This window comes from Theropithecus gelada, chromosome 5 (assembly GCF_003255815.1).
Source record: "Theropithecus gelada isolate Dixy chromosome 5, Tgel_1.0, whole genome shotgun sequence".
Classification (NCBI taxonomy): Eukaryota; Metazoa; Chordata; class Mammalia; order Primates; family Cercopithecidae; genus Theropithecus; species Theropithecus gelada.
The window spans coordinates 61,662,377-61,670,240 of NC_037672.1; the positions used below are offsets into that span (position 1 = coordinate 61,662,377).

Consider the following 7,864-nt stretch of genomic DNA (forward strand, 5'->3'; position numbering starts at 1 on the left):
TGATTTGATCAAGAAAAGAGTAAGACAATCTTTTTGAAAAACCAACATTCAACAAATACCCAAGTGCTGATCTAGGTTTTAGAAAATCAAGTTTCAATTCTAATCCTTCCATTTATTTGTTTGTCTTACTTTCTCTATGGAAGAACAGTGATAATACATTACAGTTTTCTACAAGTCATAAACAGTGAAGTTAACTGTGAGAAATGAACCGCATTAAACAAAGATCGGGTTTTCTGCTTTTTCTCCTAAGTCATGTTGCTCTCTTCAATCCATGAGGTCTAGACCCAAGACATCAGAGAACTGCCAGCTTCCAATCACTGTTCCGGAGTTTGGTCTAGAACCAATTCACCTGATCTATATACTTCATTCCAACCAGCTTCTGACATTTGTGTCACTGGTGAAGTTTGTCATTCCTCCTATTCTGCCCCATATTCTACCCTACTTTCTTAGCTGTGTTGTTGACTGTTGCTTCTGGCTTGAGGATGTATTTTTCGTCTGTGTATATTGCTTTACCTTTCTCTAAGTAATGCATTTAGCTCAACCTCCTGTGGGTGGCACTCCTGCCTGAGTCTCCCCAGACAGACAGCAAGATCCATTCACTGCTTCTCTTCTGTCTGCCAATGGTGCCCTGCAGGATCAACTTCACCCACAGGTGAAGGCTGTAATGTGGTGTGATTTGAAGGGCATCAGGCCTGCCAGCCAAAACTCCCCTGGCAGTCTACCTGAAATTCCAGCCAAAGATCATTAGTGTTGCTTCTTAAAATAACTTTGTTATTTTGAATCTGAATACTTTCAGCCCCTATTCCTACCTTTTCCTGCTGAAATGATTGTTTATTTTTACATGATCACTGAAAGCTCAAAGTTTCTTAAGATTTCAACAACAGTGATAGCAGAACAGTGCTTGGTAAGCAGGATTTTTGTGTTTCTTGTAATCTGTTTATATCCCCTTGACTCTACTTTAGTATTTAAGAGAAAAAAAAAGTATTTTAAGAAGTTGGCCTTTCACTAAAGGCAAGGGATCGTACAAGAACAGTGGGATGGTAATAAAAGTGATGGCAACTGTAACCAAAATGAGAAAAATCCAAGCAGACACATACGGGAAAGTATCAAGACTGAGTCCCACCAGATGATTCTGTTGCCTAAAACCTGGGATGTTGTGAATTGCTGTGGTTGTTGTTGTTGCTGTCGTTGCTGTTTTGTTGCAGTGATTAGAAAGCCTTTTATTTACTCAAGGAGCAGGGATATCCGGCTGCCAATGTTCCTCTCCCCATGCCCTTTTACACAGGTGTGTAAATGGGAACCTTTTATTGCAAAAGGATTTCCAGAGTTTTCAAGGACAGAACCAAGGGCTTGCCTGGGGCCAAGGTAACCCCATACCAATCTCCCTATTGGTCAGTCACAATCACCCCAGCGCACAGTGGCCTTGGGTGTTAGTCTTGGGCACTGACTTTCACAGTGGCTCTGCACTTCCCCATCATCTCCTTGGGTATCAGGCCTAGGCAGGGCATCTGTCCTTCCACTTTGCAGATACAATCCTGCAGGCAGTACTTTCCAGGGCCAAAGTGGGCTGGGTGAGACAGCTGCTTTTCTCCTTCTCCTCTTTCTTGGGGATTTCCTCATTCTTCCCCAAGATTTTTTGATGTACTCGATAACCTCCTTATTGTTCTTGGTCTCCACATCCAACAGGACTTGCTCCCCAGAATGTAAGTATTGGTGGATGTGGAGACAGGAAGGGTGATGACATCCTGTCCTTAAACATCATGATCTGCATTCATGGGATTTTGTATTGAATCTGAGATATGTTGAAAACACAGATTTCCTGGTGCCCTCACCCAGCTCCCCATGTGTTTTGTAATTCACCGTCATGACCTTCGCCAAGTCTTTGAACACCACCTCCCCCTGGCTCAGGAACTGCAGGGTGCGGCAATGGGGGAGCAGCCCTTCATGGGCATGGGGGCAGTGGCGGTGGTGGGTGTGGGGACATGTGGCCACAGGCCCAGCAGAGAACAGAAGCCAAAGAGCACCCATCACGGCCAGGAGCGGACCTCACACCGCATCTCCCCTGAATTTTTGTTTCACTGTGGAGGTTTTCTTCATAAGTGCCTTCTGAGCAAGGGTGGGTTTTAACACAATTCAGTCCTTTGCTGTCTAGAAGAAAGAACACATGAATTAATAAATGGATCATCAAAGATACGTTTGATTAATTAAGCTACTTACAACAGCACAGCACTTCTTAGAACAAATGAAGACCTATCCATGTTGATTTGGGGTAGGGAGAAATGAGAAGAATAGAAGGATGGCCATGTATGGTGGCTCACGCTTGTAATGCAGCACTTTAGGAGGCTGAGACTGGAGGACTGGTTGAGCCCAGGAGTTCAAGACCAGCCTGGGCAACATAGTGAGACCACCCCTACAATCTCCACTCTAAAGAAAATTTTTAAAATTAGCCAGGAGTAGTGGCACACACTGTAATCTCAGCTACTTGGGAGGCTGAGGTGGGAGGATCACTTGAGTCTGGACGGTTGAGGCTGTAGAGAATGGTGATTATGCCTCTGCACTCTAGCCTGAATGACAGAGTGAGATCCGTCTCAAAAAAACAGTTGTGGGGGAGGGGCAGGCAGGACTACTTCTCTCCATCTCCCACTGTGAGGAAGCATATTGACCCTGAGCAAGGCTGAGGCATCCACAACCAGGGCCAAAGGACAGTTTTTAAAATGGCTCATGGCCCATGTTCTGTTTGTCTCCAAAACTAAGTACTTTAGCCAACAACTACTAGGCTACAACCACATTATTTTCTAGGTGCATTTGGTCATTTTTTTTCCTTGAAAAATAGAAGAGCTAATGGAATAAAATCTAGCAGTCTCTCAAGAATAGGAAAATATCTTACATCCCTTATAGTCAGATTGTAAGAAATTTCCAGCCATTTCAGAATCGTGACACTCTATCATAAGCTGCTCAGTTTCACAGCTCAACTGGTGACCTTGCTATAAGGCTGTATATACAAACACAATTTTCATTTAAAATGACTTTCAATTTAGTTTAGCACATTTACTAGAATTTATTAGTGCCACTTAAGGATATAGGGGGCATCTCAGTGAGTAATTGTACTATGGAATTTGCAGATATGAGTAAAAATTCTGATGGTGGGGGAAGGTACTCTAACAGTCCAATGTGTTAACTTCTGCTCTCTGGATCGTGGCAGAATAATCAATCAGGTTTACAGCTTAAATTTCATGTTTTATTTTACAGATGAGAAAACTGAGATTCAATGAGGCTAGACATATAGACAGTACCCTACACATGGTATGTGTTTTAAAATATCAGTTGAGTGAAGGGAATTTTATCTAAGGCCAGAGAGTGTGGCAAAACCAATGATGGAAGCCAGGAGGACTCCTGATTTCTAGTAAGTTGTTTTTTCAGTACTCATTCTAACATTTTCTCCAGCCATATTCAGCAACACAGTAAGACAAAATCCGAGTCATGCAGGTCCACAATCCAATACATGAAGAGAGGAGGGAAAACAAAAATAAAGGCAAAAAAGAATATACTGCCAATCACAAACATATGACTGTGTACTTCTAGTTAAGGGATCTGTAGTGCCAGTTCTTTTAAGAAGCATAACAGAATGTCCTTGCCTGATGCTCCATAGGCACAAGATCCTTGCAGACAGAAAGTCGTTTTTACCTTCTGCCAAATGGGATCAGAAGAAGTGTTTTAGCCACTTTAGTCCAAATGCCCTTCCCCACCCCTGCTACACACACATACAAAGATATTCAAGTATATCCAAGTGTACCTAAAACCCCTCTCCTCTAAATAATTAAACAAAAATATAGTCTACTATAACCATCCAGGTATCTCAGCAAATAGCCTACACTGCTTTTATTTTACAGCATTAAGTATTTTATCTAAACATAGTAGTTACTTGAGACAAAGGACTGGATTCAATGAATCTTTTATTAACAGTCCCTTGTTTTTTTTTTTTTTTTTAAAAAAAATGAAACTACAGATCTGCTGAAAGCATGGAGTCATTTCCTACCAAACCTGTGTTCCAAATGTAATTTCACCTGCTTGATACTTGGACATTTTAGGTCTGAAAAAGTACAGGGTGAAAGATGGCAAAGAACAGGGAAATTTTCATTTAGAAGTGCAACAGCTCACTTAGAACAGAGCTTTAGGAAAGCAGAATCCAAAACCGCTGTGACTAATACATTTTTCAGATTTATTAAGTAGAAAGGTGCACAGGCAAAAGAGAGACAAGAAGCAAACAGAATCGGCTCTTACACCAGCAATTCAGGATTCTGGTGCACGGCCCTAACATAATTTTCATAGCTGGGTAAGAACGATAGGTTGTAAGTGTATAACTCATTGGCAAAACAATACTTTCTGAAAATAGTATTTTCTGCTGAGATGTCAACAACAACAAAAATGGATATAAGGGTTACACCAACTGTTTCTCAGGATAGGGTGCACCTGTTTTAAAAAGAAAAATGTCTAAAGAATTTGTTCTCCTATTTCACATCTCTTGACCTTTTCAACCATTAACTTCACAATGCTGATACGTCACAAACCAAGTTTAAATGAATGTATTTTGAAAGTGCATTGGACATTTGCTTATCCAGACCAAATAAAGTCCTTTTCAAAAAAAAAAAAAAAAAAGCCTAAAATTTAAGGTTGTTTTGCACACATACAACTGAAAAACCCATGTGGAGAGGGCTGAATACTTAATACCAAAATTGTGTAACTGTTGCCTCAGAGGTAATACTGTTTTGGCAAAAGCTTCTTTGAAATATAGCTCGCATTACACACAATTCACAAATTTACACTCTGTAATTCAATAGTTTTTAGTATATTCACAGAGTTGTGCACTCAATTAACATAATCAGTTTTACAACATTTTAGCATCCCCCAAAGAAACCCTGTACTCCAGTTATCATCTCACAAAACACCCAAATTCCCACCCCCAGCCCCAGGCAACCACAAATTTACATTCCATCTCTACAGATTTGCCTATTCTGAACATTTTATATAAATAGAATCATGTAACATGTTTTTTTTTGGACTGAATTCTTTCTCTTAATATAATATTTTATCCAACTTGTAGCATGTATCAGTACTTCATACCTATTACTGGTTGAAAATGTCCCATTATATAGATATACCACATTTTGTTTATCCATTCATCAGTTGATAATCATTTGGGCTGATTCCATCTCTTGGCTATTATGAATAATGCTATTATAAATATTGATGTACACATTTTTGCATGGATATATGTTTTCATTTTTCTTGGGTGTATACCTAGGAGTATAATTGATGGGTCAAATGATAGCTCCATGTATAAATTTTTGAGGAACCACCATGCTGCTTTCCAAACTAGCTGCACTATTTTATATTCCTACCAGCAGTTTAGAAGGGTTCCAAAATTTTCACATCTTGTTAACACTTGTTATTCTCTGACTTTTGATTATAACCAACCAAGTGAATGTGAAGTGGCATCTCATTGATGTTTTGATTTAGATTTTCCTGCAGTCTCCGAGGGCGGAGCAAGATGGCCGAATAGGAACAGCTCCAGTCTCCAACTCCCAACGCTAGCGACACAGAAGACCGGTGATTTCTGCATTTTCAACTGAGGTACTGGGTTCATCTCACTAGGGAGTGCCAGACAATCGGTGCTGGTCAGCTGCTGCAGCCCGACCAACGAGAGCTGAAGCAGGGCGAGGCATCGCCTCACCTGGGAAGCGCAAGGGGGAAGGGAATCCCTTTTCCTAGCCAGGGGAACTGAGACACACAACACCTGGAAAATCAGGTAACTCCCACCCCAATACTGCGCTTTAAGGAAACGGGCACACCAGGAGATTATATCCCACACCTGGCCGGGAGGGTCTCACGCCCATGGAGCCTCCCTCATTGCTAGCACAGCAGTCTGTGATCTACAGGCAAGGCAGCAGCGAGGCTGGGGGAGGGGCGCCCACCATTGCTGAGGCTTAAGTAGGTAAACAAAGCCGCTGGGAAGCTCGAACTGGGCGGAGCTCACAGCAGCTCAAGGAAACCTGCCTGTCTCTGTAGACTCCACCTCTGGGGACAGGGCACAGTAAACAATAACAAACGCAGCAGAAACCCCTGCAGACGCAAACGACTCTGTCTGACAGCTTTGAAGAGAGCAGTTGATCTCCCAACACGGAGGTTGAGATCTGAGAAGGGACAGACTGCCTGCTCAAGTGGGTCCCTGAACCCTGAGTAGACTAACTGGGAGACATCCCCCACTAGGGGCAGTCTGACACCCCACACCTCACAGGGTGGAGTACCCCCCTGAGAGGAAGCTTCCAAAGCAAGAATCAGACAGGTACACTCACTGTTCAGCAATATTCTATCTTCTGCAGCCTCTGCTGCTGATACCCAGGCAAACAGGGTCTGGAGTGGACCTCAAGCAATCTCCAACAGACCTACAGCTGAGGGTCCTGACTGTTAGAAGGAAAACTATCAAACAGGAAGGACACCTACACCAAAACCCCATCAGTACGTCACCATCATCAAAGACCAGAGGCAGATAAAACCACAAAGATGGGGAAAAAGCAGGGCAGAAAAGCTGGAAATTCAAAAAATAAGAGCACATCTCCCCCGGCAAAGGAGCGCAGCTCATCGCCAGCAACGGATCAAAGCTGGACGGAGAATGACTTTGACGAGATGAGAGAAGAAGGCTTCAGTCCATCAAACTTCTCAGAGCTAAAGGAGGAATTACGTACCCAGCACAAAGAAACTAAAAATCTTGAAAAAAAAGTGGAAGAATTGATGGCTAGAGTAATTAATGCAGAGAAGGTCATAAACGAAATGAAAGAGATGAAAACCATGACACGAGAAATACGTGACAAATGCACAAGCTTCAGTAACTGACTCGATCAACTGGAAGAGTATCAGCGATTGAGGATCAAATGAATGAAATGAAGCGAGAAGAGAAACCAAAAGAAAAAAGAAGAAAAAGAAATGAACAAAGCCTGCAAGAAGTATGGGATTATGTAAAAAGACCAAATCTACGTCTGATTGGGGTGCCTGAAAGTGAGGGGGAAAATGGAACCAAGTTGGAAAACACTCTTCAGGATATCATCCAGGAGAACTTCCCCAACCTAGTAGGGCAGGCCAACATTCAAATCCAGGAAATACAGAGAATGCCACAAAGATACTCCTCGAGAAGAGCAACTCCAAGACACATAATTGCCAGATTCACCAAAGTTGAAATGAAGGAAAAAATCTTAAGGACAGCCAGAGAGAAAGGTCGGGTTACCCACAAAGGGAAGCCCATCAGACTCACAGCAGATCTCTCAGCAGAAACTCTACAAGCCAGAAGAGAGTGGGGGCCAATATTCAACATTCTTAAAGAAAAGAATTTTAAACCCAGAATTTCATATCCAGCCAAACTAAGTTTCATAAGTGAAGGAGAAATAAAATCCTTTACAGATAAGCAAATGCTTAGAGATTTTGTCACCACTAGGCCTGCCTTACAAGAGACCCTGAAGGAAGCACTCAACATGGAAAGGAACAACCGGTACCAGCCATTGCAAAAACATGCCAAAATGTAAAGACCATCAAGGCTAGGAAGAAACTGCATCAACTAATGAGCAAAATAACCAGTTAATATCATAATGGCAGGATCAAGTTCACACATAACAATATTAACCTTAAATGTAAATGGACTAAATGCTCCAATTAAAAGACACAGACTGGCAAACTGGATAAAGAGTCAAGACCCATCAGTCTGCTGTATTCAGGAGACCCATCTCACATGCAGAGACATACATAGGCTCAAAATAAAGGGATGGAGGAAGATTTACCAAGCAAATGGAGAACAAAAAAAAGCAGGGGTTGCAAT

At 42.0% G+C, this 7,864-nt stretch overlaps 1 pseudogene; it reads right to left on the reverse strand.

Annotated features, from left to right (window-relative positions):
- Nucleotides 1–1,430: 1,430 nt before the first annotated feature.
- LOC112624798 lies at nt 1,431–1,952 on the reverse strand (annotated as a pseudogene).
- Between the last annotated feature and the right edge of the window lie 5,912 nt (nt 1,953–7,864).